Raw genomic sequence first — 18,539 nt, 5'->3', positions numbered from 1 at the left:
ACCAACTGGATGGCTGAAAAGGGAATTAACAAGAACAACAAAAGAGCACAGAAAGAAATTAGAAAGCTCCCTCTCTCCAACCTATTCCAAAAGAAAATAACATTTAGGAAATGATGCAGAGATGTTCTTGAGCCATGCTTGAGAAAGGGGGGAAGGGTTGGGAAAGTGGGCTGGGAAGGTGGCTCAGTGGTAGAGCACTTGCCTTGCATGCATGAGGCCCTGAGTTCGATTCCTCAGCACCACATAAGCAAAAAGAAAAAAAGCTGGAAGTGGTGCTATGGCTCAAGTGGTAGTGTGCTAGCCTTGAGCTGAAGAGTTGAGGGACAGCGCCCAGGCCCAAAGTTCAGGCCCCACAACCAGAACCCCCCCCCCAAAAAAAAGAAAGGGGAAAAAAAGGAATAAAAATTACACCACAGTACAGTTTTTGCCTTTCCCCTTTGCCTTCATAAAAGGATATTCTGCAAACACCCCCCTAAAAATCTGTGAGTGCAGAAGAGATCAGGCACCTACACTCTAGGTCACCAACTTTGAACTCTGAGCCACCAGTCTGAGCACCAGCCCTTTCCCACTTGAGCAACACCTCCAGTTCCAAGGCCACCAAGTTTGAGAGGTCCCTTTTCCAGATAACCTCATTTAATAAAAACGCTAGATTCACAGTCAGACACATAATGGGAGAGGCAGAGGTCACTGGCTTTGTAATAAAGGATCTTTGATTGATAAAAGATTATTATCATTATTATAAAAAATTATTACAGCTGGGTACTGGAGGCTCATGCCTGTAATCTTAGCTAGTTCAGCGAGATCAGATCTGAGGATCATGGTTTGAAGCCAGCCTGAGCAGGTCTGTGAGACTCTTACCTCCAATAAACTCAGAAAAAGCTGGAAGTGGTGCTGTGGCTCAGGTGATAGAGTATTAGCCGGGGGCCAGTGGCTCACTCCTATAATCTTAGCTACTCAGGAGGCTGAGATCTGAGGATCGAAGTACAAAGCCAGCCCAGGCAGGAAAGTCCATGAGACTCTTATCTCCAATAAATCACTAAAAAACTGGGAGTGGTGCTGTGGGTCAAGTGGTAGAGCACCGCCTTGAGCTGAAGAGCTGAGGGACAGCACCCAAGCCCAGAGTTCAAACCCCACGACCGACTAAAAAAAAAAAAAAAAGTGATAGCGTACTATCCTTGGGCAAAAGAAGCTCAGCAACAGCACCCACCCAGGACCATCAAAAAATTAATTAAAAAATCAAAATTAATAAATAAGCACGAAAATAAAAGATGATTACAAGGCTCCTCTGGAAAGAAGCCATGGACTCAGGCATGTGCAATGGTGACAGGAAAATACCACAGGAGCCATCACTCTACACATTTCCACATGGTTGATTTAAAATAAAAACTAAAAACCATGGGAGGGACGACAGTGATCAAGATATTCTATTCAAAACGACATATTGAATCAAAAGCTCTTTGTACAACTACTTAAAGATAATTTTTTGTTTTTGTTTTTTTGTCGGTCGTGGAGCCTGAACTCTGGACCTGGGCGCTGTCCCTCAACTCTTCAGCTCAAGACTAGCACTCTACCACTTGAGCCACAACGCCACTTCTGGCTTTTTCTGCTTATGTGGTGCTGAGGAATCGAACCCAGGGTCTCATGCATGCAAGGCAAGCATTCTATCACTAAGCCACCTTCCCAGCCCTTAAAGATAATTTAAAAAATTCAAATCAAATCTCTCTCTCTCTCTCTCTCTCCCCCAAACCTTCATACTTTTATCATCAGAAGGAAATTATGGAGTTGGGTGCCAAGTATGCTTGTTAGGTACACAGAAGTCTGTGATCTAAGGATCACAGTTTACAGCCAGCTGGAAAGGAAAGTGCATGAGATTCTTATCTATATTTAACTCCCAAAAAGCCAGAAGTAGAGCTATGGCTCAAGTGGTAAAGCATCAACCTTGAGCAAAAAGCTAAAGCCCTGAGTTCAAGCCCTAGTACCAGGACACACACGCGCACACACACACACACACACACACACACACACACACACACACACACACACACACACACGAGAGAGAGAGGAAATTATACGTATATTTCCACACTGGAAAAAAAAAGTAGATTTAAATCATTTTAATATCATGGCAAATACAAAAGTCTTATTATAGCTTGTGAGGAGAGTTGTAGGAGGAGTGTTCATTGTGTTCTAAGAAGTCGACTACTGCTGTGGTGTTTAGAATGTCTCAGTAATCTCGCCATCTAGTCATGGCCTCTCAGATGTCTTGTTTCTCCAGGCTAGGTTCAAACACTCTTAAACTTGAGACTAGTCCCTCAGCCATGTTGTCATGACCACAATAGTTCTGACTCCTTTCATTTTCTTTACTTGGTCATTCACACAACTGACTTTCTAATGTTCCTCTTATGGCTTGGAAATCCCCTTTTCCTTTTCTTCCTCCTCCTTTTCACTGAAAAGCTGCTTCTTGATCCATCATCTTGAGATGAGCATACTCAGTGGGCTGGTGCCCCAGCATGGTTGGCAAAGACGGACAGCACTTAGATCCACTAACTACTTGTTATTTAGCAGGGACCTTTATTGAAACAGCCACTCTTCCTACTTCACCCCCATTTTCTGCTACAGCATTCGACTCCTAAAATTCCCATGGAACAAAACATTAAGAGAAAGTTTAAAAAGCATTAAAAGCAGGTGAGGCCCATCCCAGGTTCCTCTGGCAAAAGCCTTTCAGATTTTTCTTTGAGATGACCCTAAAAGGCTTCTGTGGTGCTGATGTCCTGGAATGATTTCTTGACTCCTTGGTTCTAGCACCTTCTCATGGGGTAGAGCCCAATACCACCACACTGAAGAAGAGGCCGGGAGACCGACACTCCTCCACAGCGCCTAGATGAAGTGGTTATAAAATAGAAAAACAAAGCAAAACAAAGTGGAAGGCTCCTGAACATTCCAGGAAGTGCTCCTCTGAGGGAGGGGGGAGGGGTACATTCCATGACTGTCGAGGTTGACACCCACAGAAAAGAACGGTCAGTGAGGGCTGAGGTTTCCACACTGTTCCCCATTTTGAATAGGGTGAATCCTGTTTAAGGGGCTGGGAAAGCCTAAAACTTAAGAGTGTCCAACTCACACTCCTCTCCTCCCCCACCCAGAGGAACCCCCCACTCCCACCATCACAGAGCCAGGCTCTGCCTTGAGTACTCTGCATGCATTCTCTCAAAGTGCACCCTAACTCTTGCCACTTGGTCCCATTTCCCAGATGAGGAAGAGGGACCACAGAAGATGAATGGATAGAAGGTGACAGAGCTGGAGAGTGGAGCTCTCTACATACCGTACTCTCCCCTACCACATATAAGACTTCTGGTGAGTTTTTCTGTGAACCCAGAATTAGCACATCATCAGGACATGGTAGCAGGTGTGCAATTTCAGAATAAATGCCTGCAAATGGCAGGGGAGATTCTGCACTGAAGTGAACCTGAGCAAGCCCCTTTCAGGGAGTGATCACCTAGCCAATGGTAGAGGGGCTTAGGGGAGGCCCAGGAAGGACAGCAAGGAGCGGTCTGCCCTTGTGTAGATATCATATGGTTGCTTTTGTTCTACTTAAATCACTTAGTCTCCCCAACATCCCTTTCCAAACACTAGAGACCCCCTCAAAAGGTCTTGTAGATGTTCAGAGTAGTCCCAGAACCACCCGGCTGTGGTGTCTAAGCTCCTACTGTTCTGTTTCGCAGAAAACAAGCATGTCTAGCATTATAGTGAAGGAGTCTATCTTGAAAAGGCACCGGCTTCCTCAGAAGCAAACTGTCTTGTTTGTACCTATGCTCAGCTGTTGATTATACATGCCATTCCGTGTGGCCATTGATTGGCCTGGGGTGAATTAACTTTCCCCTCACCCCAACACTTGACCATGGCAAATTCCAACACAGCAGGGTGCCCACAGGTTCCCAACAGAACTCCAGCCGAGAATCCCAATTCTGTCTGGCACCTAGAGGCCTGGGGCCCTGAGCTGTCATTCCTCATGTCCTTGGACTCAGTTTCCCCATCAGGGAAGTGAGAGCCAGTCTAGTCCAACTATCTTTGTGACCTCTGGATTCTGTGATATCATCTGCTGTGAAGCGATGAAGAGGAAGTGAGCCAGAAGGGGATAAGAAATCAAAATGAGGAAATTATTAACCAGGGATTTTCCCACTTTCACTCCCTGATGGGACAGCCAGCCCTGACTAACATCGTTTCACTGGAAACCTGTCTCCTTCTCTAATACACTTGCAGCGACTCAAGACCCAATCCAAGAAAAACCCAGCTCACTGGGATTTCTTCTGCAGGGCCTTTGTTAAAACAGAGAGCAGGCAAACAACAGGCCCGCACCTGTGGTGCATCCTCAAAACCCACATCTGCAGGGTCACAGGATCCATTCAGAGATCTGGCCCTGATTCCCAAACCTTCCACAGACCTTGTGTGCCCTGCATGGTTCTGCGGTCTCCACCGTAAAAACCAAAGGGCCTGGGGCGAAGCCCACATCAGAACAGTATTCACACCGTGCTGTGGCCCGTCCGGCTCCCAAGCGAAGTGGCTAAATGTTCATTATTCAGAAACAGTTCGCCAACCTCCAGTCATCTCGTTCAAACGCTCAGCCTTCGCTTACCAGAAAAGGAGCTGGTTTTGTGGGTGAGCTGCAATTTGCTGTCAGTGTCTTCAGAAATGTGGGTATGGACTGGCCTAGAAGCTTCTTCCTCTTAGGACCAAGCTGGGGCTTCTACTTATTTATTCAAGCAACAGAGAGCCTATCAAGTTAATTTTTCAATACACACCCAATAAATGGGCGCTTGGGGAGGAGGCGAGAGGAATCCAGCTTACCAACAGGCGGGGTTTGCGTCTGGGACCCCTCGCAGACCGCTGTAACCGCCCCTCTCTCTGGCGCTCCCGAACCCCAAAGGCTTGGGCCAGGCCCCGGGCTGCGTGGCGAGGGAAGTCACCGCCGAGCCCACTGGCACCCAATTTGGGATCCGCGCCCCGGGGTGGAGACGCGGCCGCGCCCACCGCGCCCGCGGGGATGGGAAGGGGTGCGGGGGGCGCCCCCGGGGTGCGCGCGCAGGAAGGCGCCCCGGGACTGCGGCCCGCGCGCGCTGAAGCCGGTTCCCGGAACTCTCTCCCCCTCCATCCTCCCCACCCCACCCCGGGTGTGCGACCTCCGATCGGCGGAGCCAGTCCCAGAACCGTCTAGAAACTCCCGCCCGGACGCGGGTCATCACCCCCAGCCCTGCCGGGCGCCAGCGTGCGCACAGCTCTCCCACCTGTCCCCCCCCCCCCGCGACCGCGACCTCCCTCCCGCCGGGGGCTCCCCGGGGCCGCCCCTCACCCAGCCAGCAGCTCCAGACACCGGACACCGACACCGGACACCGCCCGCCGCCGCGCGCCGCGCTCCCGGCCCCAGCGGCACCTGAGCCCGCCCCGGGCGCGGCGGCGGAGGAGGGACCGGAGGGAGGGGCCGGGGCCCGGGGGCCACCCCGGCCGCGTGGCCGCCCTGCGCCCCTCTCCACGGCGCCCGCCACGCGCGCACCTTCTCCCCGGGGCCTCCACGCAGCCTCTTCCCCACCGCGCCGCCTACCTGCTCCGCGCCCTGCGTGGGTACGGGAGCGCCTGGCTCAGCTGAACCCCAGGACGGAACTACAAGAAGCCCCAGGAGCCCCTAAGGCGGCCGGACAAACACTCGGGCTGGGAGGGCACTGGGCGCCCGGCCCGGCCCGCCCCGCCGCGCCCACAGGCCCGGGTGACTGACGGGGCGCGCTGCGGCCCCACCCGGCAGCTGGACGCGTTCCAGGGCGGGCGGCCAGCGTCGGCGGCCCCAGCTGCGCCCCGGGCCGGCTGCCGGGTCTCCCCACTCTTCCCTGACTCGAGGTGCTGGTTGCGACGGCGTGGCCCCGTCCCATCGGTGGTGGGGTGGGGTGGGGGTTACTGATAACAGCCGCGCGCCCCTGCCCCCCCCCCCCGGGCGCCCCGGCTGGCCAGGTGGACCTGTCTGTGGCGGTGGGCAGGCCTGCCGGGACGCGGCTCTGCAGGCCACATCGGCTCACCTCCCTTGGGCTTTGCCCCAGGCTTTCTCCGGCTTCCTTTTTTTTTTCCCCTCGTTTGTTGACATTAAGTCAATTATCAAACTCTGGGTTATTTGTCAATCCAAGGTGTGGTTTTGCGGGGCAAGATCAAGGGGGGAGGGGGGTAATTGACGTACAAGGAAAAACGGGGAAAGGGGGAAGGGAGGGACAGGAAAGGAAGACATTCTGTGAATCCCCCAAGGGGTCCTGATGGTGCCTGGAGAGACTTGGGGGAGCGTAGAGTGAACCGGATGAGGAAAGCTTTGCAGAAGTAAGGTGGAAAGGTTGGAGGCATTTTCCATTGTCGATCATATGTAGGTGTGTGTATATAGTCACATATGTGTACATTATATACACATAGGAACAACAGGACTCTCTTCAGCCAACCAGATCTATTCAGAAATCTGTGCTGCTGGTCTGAGAATAAAGTGTCCTCCATCCCAGACTGGAGAAGAATCTGGAAGTGAGAGCAGCCTGGGAGCAGAGATCGGACCTCACCTTACCAGGAAAAAGACCCAGATAATTAGAAACCATTCCAAGGACCCAGACAGGAAGGATTCCTGGTGTAAGGTTCCATGCCACTGTAGTGTCTGGGCTGCACGGTGCTTTGGACCTGGGTATGATCCCTCTGCTTAGCCTCTGAGTCTCTTTTCTCTAAAGGAGGACAAGGAAGTTGGACTGCTCAGGGCAGCTTATCAGCCCCTAAGAATTCCAGTACCTTCTCAGCCTCTCTCGAACTTCTGATAAGTCCTTCTTTTTAACAGCACTTTGCCCTGTGCTCCCAACCTCTCTGTATCTCAGTTTCCCTTTCTGGACAGACATTAAATTATTATTAAATTGCTGTGAGGATTAAAGAAGACAGTAAGTAAGAAAATCCTTAGAATACTTTTTGTCTGCAGTGAGGATTCACACCTATTAGCTCAGATTCTTTCACGCCACATATTGTAATTTCGGTACCTGCTCACACCTAGGTTGTAGAATTTTTGTCTCCTATCCTAACCTGAAATCCAAGTTTTCTTCAACCTTCCTAGGCTCCAACCCTTCACATCCTTGAGTAGTTCCCTGTATCAACACTGGTCCAAGAGAATGTAGAAGTAATAGTATTAGGTTAAGAAACATCTTAGGGAGATGAGGTTAAGAAACATCTGGTATTTCCTGTCTTTCTCACCCCACCCTTCTTTTGTCCATCTCCACCTTTCCTACACCCTTGCCACGTTCATGCTGAGCAAAGGCAACTGCCATGCCACCAGTAAGTCTGTGGAGCAGCTCACCTGGGAAGAATGAGGCCCGCAGCCTCAGGGGTGGACTTCCAACCCCAGTCATGCTGACTGCAGGGTGACCTGGATCACCTCCATGAACTCATGAGACCACTCAGCTAAGCCACTCCTGAATTCCTGGTCTACTTCAAGACAGTAAGTACACTTGTGTTGTGCGAAGTCACTACATTTGGGCTTGTTTGTTACAAAACAATAGGGAACTAAGGCACAGCTCACTGGTTCCATTTCTAAACCCGTTTGAGCTAGCTTCCATGTGCAGGAAAATTACCTTATTTAAATACCTGAGTAGCTTATTTAAGCCCAGATCCCAGAGCTATGAAATAAAGCATGTTCAGGGCCCAGGCATCTGCATGTTGAACTGCAGGTGATCAGGTCAAGAGTGGAATTACAGAATGTGCTTTCTAATCCCTGCTCAAGCCCCTCCAGGACAATCATTCCTAACTGCAGTGGACAGATGACACTTTCTCCACATTTCCTCAGATCTGCCACTCAGTTGCTAAAGCACTCCTATGCTTATCTCTCTCTTTGCCTAAAGAATTAAGGCTGAATTGTTTGTCTGTTTTCAAGGACCAGGACAATCTGACACCGAGCTCTTTCTTATCTTTCTAATACACACCCTATAATCAGCTAACCTGGGATTTTCTAAGCCCTAACTCTACCCTAGCTCTGCAACTTCGAACTGTGCCCTTTGCTGCACATTGGGAGCTGGTTCATGAAAACCCCACCCACCCTTCAAACAGTCAGCTTTAGAAAACCTAGGCTGGCCTCTTCTCTCCCTAGCAGGAAGTAGCCCCTGCCTTTATTCATATTTACAGCACTAATACCAAAACTTAGCAAGTAGAACATCCAAGAATGTAATGAACATCTGCTAGAGACCAGGCCTGGTGTAATGCAGGGGGATGGCAGAATCAATAATTTGGCTTCCTGCTACCAAGCACTCCCATGTGCATAAGCTGAATGTAGATTATAGGTCCCCTTTGAACTCATAGATGGCAGTAACAATGTCCTATGGGTGAATCTGATGTTTCCCACTACAGATGGTAGGATGGCATGATGTCCAGTGAGTGGCAGGTGAAGGATGTCAGCCCAAATGAATGCAGACTGTTCTAAAATAGTGCAGTCATTTGCTCAATTTGGAACCAACACTCTTTGCCCTTTTCTCTCATGGGTCTTTTCCTTCCTGCCTACCATGCTTCTCTTTCTTGGTTTGAAACGACCTCTCTCCTCACCCCCACCTCTTATTTCTGTAGTCTTTCCTCCATTCTCTTCTCTTTTTCTCTCTTCTTCCTTAACCCTTTCCCTTTGGGTTCCTTTCCTCTTGTCTGTCATCATTTCCTCCTCTTTCACTTGGCATGATGTGAGGAAGAAATTAGGCATCTTTCCTTACATTCAGAAGTAGCCGATGCAAATGTTTTATTGTGCTCTTTTCAAAGAAAAACATCAAGATGCTTTATTACTTCCTTATAATTTCTTATAACTACATTTCCCCTCCCTTTGGATGGAGATCCCAGGAAAACACAGTTCCCTCTGCAACATTGGGCCAGAAAAATGTGGGCTGAACAGCTGACAGGGCCTAGCCATTGTCCAGTCAGAGTCCTGGGTCAGAGGTTGGGGGGGGCGGGGGCAATGTCAGCAGCAACATGTGTGTTCGGGAGTGCCTGCTTCCTGGCTAGTCTTCCCAGAAGAGCAAAATCTCTATTTGCTGTGTGCTAGAATTTTAACCTTGTCCCTTATTTGTAAGAATGGATATGAAGCAAATAGCCCACATTTGAACAGACAGTTCTCTGGTAATCATTTTAGAAGATGGCTTAGGAACCCTGCAGCCCAGGACTGTGACGTAGTCACAGAGTATGTCCCTGGTACATGGGGCTGGGACCAGGGAGTCAATCTTACACTCAGGTGTGTAAGTCCCCCCCGCCTCCCCGGCCTAGAGTAGTGTGAGCGCCAGAAAGATGGCAAAAGCCACTTGGCATTTTTTTCTAAGTTAAAGTTCAATCTATGTTTCCAGAAAATGAAAGTCACTTTCAGCTCTTCTCTTTGGATATAGGATAAGCACCCAATAATTGTTTCCTGTCTTAATTTAATGATCAATATTTGAAGCCTCAAACACATTTTTAAAATAGTAAGAAAGTCAGATTTGATATGGAGCTATTTTTTTATTCTTTGATGACTCTGAGGGAGTCTTTATAAGCACCACATAAATTATTGGTTTATCCATTCACCTTTGAGTCCACTTGATTAATTTCTTTCCCACAAATTGCCTTGATGTATTTGTTTTCTCAAAAATACAATCAGGGTATGCTAGGAAGCCCCTCCTGGGTCCTTGTGTTTCTGTGATTCAGAGGAAAACAGCCTGTGGTCAGCAGATGACCCAAGGCCTGTCATGGGACTGGACAATTCCTATCTCACACAATAAGAGGCATCTTCAGATAGCTTCTAGTAACCAGTGCAGTCTGACAGGTCTAACTTACGAGGAAGAAGCAGAAGCAAGGTTTCCCAATATTCTAGGCCTCCTTGGGCTTTAATACCAAGTCTGCCAGGGCTAAGAAAATCAGCTTCATCTGCTCCTGGGCCAGATTTAAAGCTGAGCTTTCATTGTTTCACTACTCTCTTGCCTTCAGTCTCTGCAAAAAGGACACACATCCATGCTGGTTTTATCACAGGTTTGCTGCAGATGAGAACAGCGTGAGTCCAAAGCAGAAGTCACAGCGTCCTAAGGAGAACTTTCTGATGTTTATCTCTTTGTCTGCCCCTCCTTGGATCTTTATGGGCCTAGGATGGGATGGGGTGAGCTCCACTCTCCTCTTGCCCCACACCAAGGGAGCTTCTGTCTCCCTCTCTGGCTCAAGCTCATATTTGGGACTTCGAAATCACTAAATAACCTCCTACCTCCATGCTATTCTAGCTCCTGTGCCCTTAGATAAATGCCACCTCTTTCGTTTTGAGGCCTCCTCCTTTTTCTTTTCTACCACCACTACTCTCACTTGACAAAAAAATAGAAGTATGACTAACTCATGCTTTCTCATCCTTCAATACTTAGACCGGGCTTGGGATCCCCCCATACTGCCTTTCCTGACTTCTTTTTTCCTCTTCTGTGAAGTTATGTACTCCTTTTGACAGGTGGGTATTCTTGGAAAGATTTGATCTGCATTTTTGGGGGGGGAGGTCTGGTTGTGGGGCCTGAACTCTGGGCCTGGGCGCTGTCCCTCAGCTCTTCAGCTCAAGGCTAGTGCTCTACCACTTGAGCCACAGTGCCACTTCTGGCTTTTTTCTTTTTGCTTATGTGGTGCTGAGGAATCAAACCCAGGGCCTCATGCATGTAAGGCAAGCGCTCTACCACTGAGCCACCTTCCCAGCCCCTTGATCTGCATTTTATAACATTACCTTACAATAGGTTTTTATGGTGTAAATATCTTACAGGAAAACCTGGTCTTGTCCCTTGTTGTAATCCCAGGTTCTTAGAAATTACCTAGCATCCAACAGATACTCTACTAAATATCTGGCTCATCAATAGAATAGCTGATTATCATTATCAGACCTAGAGTCAGGTTTTGATCAATATCGCATCATTGTCCCCTCTTGCCATCCTGGGTAGCATATGCAAATAGCTCTGTCAATTTATACTCTTGTGGTTAAAACTTATGAGGCCACCAGATCACTTTTCTAATAGCACTGTAAAAGCTATTTACACAGTGGCACTGTCAATATCAGAAGCATGGCAGAGTAAAGTCTACCCTTTGTCTACAGTGAAGAAGCAATTCTAGCAATGACCCAGGGGCTCAATGGATAATCAGAGCATAGCCAGGATTGGAAGACAGAAGACGGAAGAAGGGAAGGGACTCCAGCCAAAGGAAAGCCAAATATCTAGTGTGTTGCAATTGGGGCTGAAATGAGAGCATGTGAGAGTTGAAAACATGAGTTGTTCAACTACAAGATAGTGGATGAATTTCCAGGAAGGGAGAGTGGAATTTACAGTGTGACAAGTTTTTCGGATATTAAAAAAAAAAAAAGGACTGGAATTCTCCTTGCATGCAACACAACTGCACAACTTATAAAGACATTTTGTTGAATTGGCATGCTCAGACCCAGAGTGCCCCAACCCTTGGTGGGGTCTTATTTGGAAACCCTCTTGAGTGCCATTGGGAAGCAGAGCCAAACTCCACCACATGGGTGACCAGAATGGCAGCACAACAAGTATGATTCACAAAGACCCACCTTTTATCTTGCTCTGAAAATAGAGCCGTGAAGACCACTTTACCTGCCACTAAACAACGTTCTAGAATGATGTCATACCCAGATTTTGTAGAAAGTTGTTTGTTTATACATTTCGGCTAAAGAAAAGGTTGAGATTTTCATTATTCTTTTGAATTCATGTGGGCCCCCAGAGCAAATTCCTGTGTTCATGGAATCCAGGAACTCAGCAAATGTCACCACATGAAAATATTTTTCTTGTCTTTTAATTAAAAGACTAACAAAATAAGTACCAGGAAATGCGTCCTTTCAAGTAGGTAGGGTGAGACCAAGCAGAGAGGGGTAGAAGAATGTAGGGTATAGGGCAAAGGATGCAGGCAAGAATTCATTGGGTATACCACAGAATTGAGAGAAATAAGGGAAGGGGTGAGTGGAAGGAAGGTGAGTGGTTGATGGGATGTCACAGATTAAGATGTCTTGTACACATAAACTGCTTTGTTAAGTGGTAAAAAAATTCAATATATAACCTAAAAATTAAGAAAAGCGAAGGAAGGGGTGCGGTGTGACATGGATCAAGATGTACTGTCTTCATAAACTGCTTTGTTGAATGGCATCACTTTTCTCCGACTATTAAAGATAATAAACATTCCAGAAATAAATAAACGACTGTCCCCTTCTATCGGCTGCAGCCTGTAGATACTATGGTATAAAAAAGCTGAAGAAAGAGCTTACAGAAAACAAATCTGTATTTGCTTGTTTGTTTGGTAGTATTGCAGTTTTAATTCAGGGCATCACACTTGCTAGGTAAGCCCTCTACTGCTGAGATGTTCCTTCAGTCTCTCTTTAAAAATATATATATTTATGTATGTATATATATATATATATATATATATATATATATATATATATATAATTGTAAAGATACCATACAGAGAGGTTAGTTACTCAGTCACTTTTTTGTACTGGTTATTTTGAGATAGAATCTCATTCTTTTCCTAAGTCTACACCTGTACCACAATCTGCCTATTTTTTTTTCCTTCCTATAAGGTGAGTGTCACCATGATTAGCTGCTGCTGCTGCTTGCTGCTTGCTGCTTGCTTCTTTCTTCTTTCTCCTTCTCCTCCTCCTCCTCCTCCTCCTCCTCCTCCTCCTCCTCCTCCTCCTCCTCCTCCTCCTCCTCCTCCTCTTCCTTTTCCTTCTCCTCCTTCTTCTCCTTCTCCTTCTCCTCCTTCTTCTCCTTCTCCTCCTCCTTCTCCTTCTCCTCCTTCTCCTTCTCCTCCTTCTCCTCCTTCTCCTTCTCCTTCTCCTCCTTCTCCTTCTCCTTCTCCTCCTTCTCCTTCTCCTCCTTCTCCTTCTCCTTCTCCTTCTCCTCTTTCTCCTCCTCCTCCTCCTCCTCCTCCTCCTTCTCCTCCTCCTCCTCCTTCTCCTCTTTCTTCTCCTTCTCCTTCTCCCTCTCCTTGTCCTCCTCCTCCTCCTCCTCCTCCTCCTCCTCCTCCTCCTCCTCCTCCTCCTCCTCCTCCTCCTCCTCCTCCTCCTCCTCCTCCTCCTCCTCCTCCTCCGTCTTCTTTTAGTTGGTCGTGGGGCTTGAACTCTGGGCCTGGGCACTGCCCCTCAGCTCTTCAGCTCAAGGCAAGTACTTTACCACTTGAGCAACAGCACCACTTCTCATTTTCTGAATGGTTTATTGGAGATAAAAGTCTCATGGACTTTCCTGCCTGGGCTGGCTTTGAACTGCAATGCTCAGATCTCAGCCTCCTGAATAGCTAGGATTACGGATGTGAGCCACCAGTGCCCTGCGATTCATTTCTTTTTGTAGAGATGGAATCTTATGGACTTTTCTGCGTAGGCTGGCTTAGAACCCCAGCCTCCCCCGCCCCCTAATCTCAGTCTCCCATGGAACTAGGATGACAGATATGTGATCGCATGATTAACTATTGATTAAGAAAGGGATTCACATGTGTACTTGAACTGAAGCTTGAATTGCAATCCTCCCAAACTCAGCCTCCAAAAGAGGATGATAGGTATGAACCACTAGCATAGGAATAAAAACGTAAATCCTTTGTACACCGATATTAAATATGAATTCCAAGCACATAGTTGGCCTTTATTAAAATAGAAATGGTGGCCGGTTTATTTTCATCTGTGAGCTGTGTGGCGCATGATGAACTGATCACTCTCAGTGAAAGCCCTAACGGCACCCATTAGTCCCAGGCTTGGGAATTTTTGGTTTCCTTTATGTGCTGTGATGTGCACTCTGGTTCCTTCTGATCTGTTCAACTTCCTGGAACCTCTGGTAGAAGGGATGGCTGCTCTCCCTGCAATGTGCCTGGCGCTGGCCCGAGCTGCGCCCTCTCCTCCTGGACTGTCCGCAGGTGCCACCCGTGCGGCTGTGCTGCAGTCCTGCCCTCGTGCCAGCCAGGGAGCCTCCCGTCCTTCGCCATGTGGCCTCTATGACAGCAAGCCTCACGGGACTGGCTTCCCTTTCCCCATGTTTGAAGCTCTTTGACCCTTTGGCAGTGAGCTGAGTTCATTAGAAGACACAAGAAGGGGTTTTGTTGTTTTGGTTTTTTTTTTGGCAGCTCCAGTGTTGGAAATAGCTAGCTAGTCAGCAAACAAAATGCCTATGCTTCGGATCCTAAGTCTTTGCAAGTGGAATATTCTTTTCATACAGAGATGGTCCACACTCCAAAGATATGGCAGTTTGGAGCAGAATAAAGGGTCACCTGGAAAGTAGACAGAGGAGTAAGGATATCAGAAGATTATTCTGGCCTTACTAGAATAAATGGTATAATAAAGGCTTAGAAGGAAATGATCCCCAAATTCTACAGTCCTCTGAATCTTGAAAAGTTGAAAATGCTATGAGGAAATGTGAAAAGCATAGACAATCAATTTCCCATATTCTAATAAATAGTCTATACATATTATAGCAAAGAATAAATGGGGGGGGGAACCTAAAACACTTGGCTGTTCCAGCCCATGACAAGATGTATTTAGCTGTCAATCTATTCCTCATTCCATTCACAAATCAGGTATATCATGTTCAAACAATGCTTAGTTCTAGTGTGGAATATTTTGAGACTAGAAATTCTGGTTGTGGCAGTGGTACTACAGGGGTGTCCCCATAAGCTTTTAACTTTTGCCTTTCATTTTTAAAAGTCAAGATGAAATCTAGAAGCAGGCTGGTGGCATCTAACATTTGCTGTGGTTCGTCCCCCAGTGATCCACATCCTGGAATCTGGGTCCCCAGTGAGGCAGTGTTGGGGTGTAGGAGGTTTAATAGGTGGAATCTAAAGGAAGATAGCTAGATCAGGGGGCTCAGCCTCATGAGTGATCAATGCTGCTTTCTGGGAGTGAGTCAGGTGGTGGCTGACCAATTTGCTTGACAGTGGGTTGTTAGGAATGAGGCCATTCTATACACTTGACTTCTTCTATGTGTGGTCAGTGCCCATTCTGCTTCTCCATTCTGCTGACACAATCTATTTGCCCTCAGGAGGAGGCCTGTGCCGTCAGTTAGGTTCTTCCACCACCAGAATTCTGGGTCAAATAAACTTCTTTACTTAATAAGATATCTGGCCTCAAGTATTTTGTTGTAACCTTACTACAAAACAGATTGAGACTCAGAGGTGACAGCTTTTAGGAGTCTCACTAAGCACAAAGATATGGGGGAGACAGAATGGTCTTCCTGGTGTTGCTCCTGATGATGCACTTACATGAATTTCTAACCTAGTCTGCCATCTGCCAAAGGTCAAATGAGGTCAAATCGACCTCCTCCCTTGCTCCATTCTACTCTGATGTAAGCAGATGTAAGCAGCTTTGGAGATGAGGGCCCTTGATGGGATTCCAGCAGAGCCTTTCCGAATTCAACTTGCATTCCTGATTATCCTAGGAATACCAAAAATGGATGAGTGCCCACGTGGAGCAGAGCTATTTGAACTATTCTAGTAATAAGCTCCCAGAATCCAATCAGGAAGTTAAAACAAAATCTGCAGAGTGCTAGAGTGTTGTAAACAGAGCACTTGGTAGGAGAGAAAGCAAAGATAGACAAGGTGTGTGCCCTCAAGTTTTTACTACAGGGGTAAGGGAGCATCAGGCACTTGTCCTAGCCAAGGCTTCAGTAGCTTTCTATCATGCTCTGATAACAGAAGATCAGGATTATTTGGGCAGAAGAGAAAAGTCACTCCACCTTTAAATGACTTTATCCCTACCTAATTTCCCCAACGTGGTTACCTGGAGAGCCACAGAATGCCCAAAGAAGGCCTGGGTTGATTTAAATACTTAACACATGAAGGCTGTGGTATCTCTGATTAGAGAGTGTGTTTTCCTTTTCTTTCTTTGTCTGGCTCAATTTCTTTCCTCTGTCCACTACAAAGTTTTCAATTGGAAACATAGAAGAGCCGCAGTAAGATCGCTTCTATTCTGTATATTATCCCCCACAAAACTTGGATTGTTTCTGCATCCCAGAGCAGGGACTTCCAACAGATTGTTTACAATTAGGCCCAGCACATACCCACCTCTACCTTGTTGCTCCTCGCCCTTTCTTTTCTCTGGCTGGCTTAAAAATTAGATGGGGTCCTGAAGAAAAAGGCTTAGCGACTCCTGCTCCATGCCGGACTGACACACACTTTAAGAAACAACTCACATAGCGTTTGGTGACTAAAAGAAAAAAAAAAAAAAGAGAAAGAGCAGCTTCTGTTGACTGTTTACTATGTGCCAGGCACTGAGGGCCTTCTAAATTTAAACTCATTCAGCCATTATAGTAAACCTTCGGTTGACTTTATGTCTCAGATGAGGAAACAAGAGAAACTATTTGCCTAAGATAACACAGCTTCAGAGTCACAGATCTTGGATACCAATCCAAGTTGTTAGACACAGCTGAATGCATCCTGCACCATGACACATGCTGCTTTACTGGAGTGGAAAATAGATGGGAAGACTTCTTTGTTACACTTCACATCCCTCTAGGATGTGTGTGTCAAGCACACTGCTGCCCCGAAGTATGCTTGGCACCCACAGAATCTTTCGTCTGCATTGCTAGGCTCCCTACCATGAGGCAACAAGCCTATCTGAATCACTCCTGGTGTAAGTGAGCATCTCCTAGCCAGAGAGCCTGCTGGGAAGGGAAGCTGGTCTAACTGGCTCTTCCACTTGCATCACACAAAGCAATCATTTCTTTAAGGTGTCCCTGTGTTTTTCGAACATCTTTAACCGAGGTGTTATTTAAAGGTTCTATGTCTTGAAAATATTCTTCCTGGACTCAAATATAATGAATGGAAGTGTCACACTGCATAACACTTCATCATTCGGACTATGGGATAGGCAGTCAGTGTCAGACCTGGGAAAGAGAAGTCATTTGCAGAAAACCATAAACATATTTCTATAATCCCTTTCCCCATCCTGCAATGTAAATATATTCTGTTTCGGCTGACTGTTTGTTTCTCATGTGTAAATATTGTCTCTTCATTGGGATTTTTAAATTCCCTAAGGACATGTGCACAGTAAATACCCCTTTGCTAAAATGAATAGAAAATATATGGGTAGTATAAAATTTATACCATGCACGATGAGAAAAACTTCAGAATTCATTTTGGGGGAAAACGATTCTCCTTATAGAAGGAGAGACACTGATCACGATGCGTTGTACACACAGCTTGATATGCTGAATTGAAACCCCTTTGTACAACTATTTAAAATTTAAAAATTACAAAGCCTTACAATTTAAGAAATTAAATTTTTTGAACTAAGTTATTAAGAGATTAAAAGATATTCTCCTTTACATCTCAAAGAGAGTAAACTTTCTACTTTAAAGTCAGAATTAAATGGTCCATCTTTGTCAACGTAATACTTATTTGTTAAGGGCATCTTAAAAAGTATATCAAAGCAGAAGTGAATTTCAAAAAGCTGTTAGATCCTATGAGCAAATATACTAGTTTTTCTTTCTCAGTAGAATTTAAAATAAAATTCTCTGGTTTACCTATGTATTTACCTTATTGTTCTTTCTGAAGAAGGCAGGTTCCATTCAGATCCATGTCATACCTTTGTGTTCCTATCTCAGGGAAGCTGGAAGCCGGGAATGTTCCTCCAGGAGGCCCATCTAGCCTCAGCCCTGGAAAGAGACAGAGCAAGACCAAATCCAAATCTTTGGTCTGGAAGCATTGAACCCACAACCTCAGTTTTAGTTGTTAGGGGTTTTGGTATCATGTCTAGCAGAATTCTTGGTAGTTAATGGCAGCATCGTGCTCCTTTATAGTGTTTTTCCACTATAACTGAGACCTAAGCTTGCTGAATGCTGGCCACGGGTGGCCTTGGGGCCTTGGCTGAAAGCCATATAGGAAACACGTGCTATGAAGCTCCTCCCTTCAAACAGGTGAGAGCGAGATGAACGTTTGATGGTAAGGAACACGATCTCACCGGCATGCAAACCCAGGACAGAGGCAGGATGTGGGATCCAGGTGAGCAGAGAAATGAACAAACAAAGGAAGCCCAGAATGCCAGTGAGAGGAAAGGGACAGACAGACCCAAAAGGGCTCAAAGAAAGGACTCTGCACTCATTATCTACAGGCCTCTTCAATTCAAAGGAACAGCTTGGAGGAAGTCAGTTCAATAGCAACCCATAAAACCTAATACCCAGTGGCTGTTGCAACAAGAGCATGCTGGCAGGTTGTTAGAAAGTTATAGATTCCAAAGAGTTATGGGAAAACTGGGCCAGAAAGCTCAGCTGTGGAGTTGATAGGTTTCCACTCTAGAATGTTGCTGTGCACAAGATTAAGGTAGCACCAAGGCCTTCCCTTCTCTTCCAAACTGAGAACTTCCAATTTCTGGGGTAAGCATTCGAATTAGCCCAGGTGGACTCATCTTCTCAGACCTAGGATTACTCCTGTGATTAGATAATAAACATAGCTGTTTGGGCCAACTTTGGTTTTAAGGTGGCCATGGGGCTAAGAATGTAATTAACAGTTTTCTGAGAAGGCAAAGAGATGGAAAGTAGGTGTCCCGC

General features: G+C 46.6%; 1 protein-coding gene and 1 long non-coding RNA gene across 5 annotated transcripts in view; both read right to left on the bottom strand.

Annotated features, from left to right (window-relative positions):
* Positions 1–5,698, bottom strand: part of Sh2d4a (SH2 domain containing 4A) — a 53,811-nt gene extending 48,113 nt beyond the window's left edge. The window contains exon 1 of one of the 4 annotated variants that reach the window (XM_070016560.1): positions 5,594–5,698. The gene's annotated coding sequence lies outside the window, so the exon portion shown is untranslated. Of the gene's footprint in view, positions 1–4,630; positions 4,648–5,344; positions 5,421–5,593 lie in introns of those variants that run through there. The other 3 variants (XM_070016563.1, XM_070016561.1, XM_070016562.1) reach the window with 3 other exon arrangements.
* Positions 5,699–16,059: 10,361 nt separating this feature from the next.
* Positions 16,060–17,988, bottom strand: LOC138823060 (uncharacterized). The gene is made up of 3 exons (XR_011370728.1): positions 17,954–17,988; positions 17,529–17,648; positions 16,060–16,198 (listed from the first exon to the last, which is right to left on the bottom strand). It is a non-coding gene; the product is annotated as an uncharacterized lncRNA (long non-coding RNA).
* Between the last annotated feature and the right edge of the window lie 551 nt (positions 17,989–18,539).

Source organism: Dipodomys merriami, unplaced genomic scaffold (assembly GCF_024711535.1).
Source record: "Dipodomys merriami isolate MVZ:Mamm:240054 unplaced genomic scaffold, mDipMer1.0.p SCAF_12, whole genome shotgun sequence".
Taxonomy (NCBI): Eukaryota; Metazoa; Chordata; class Mammalia; order Rodentia; family Heteromyidae; genus Dipodomys; species Dipodomys merriami.
Note: the sequence above shows the minus strand (reverse complement) of the source record. Positions and strands in the feature narration are given on the sequence as shown.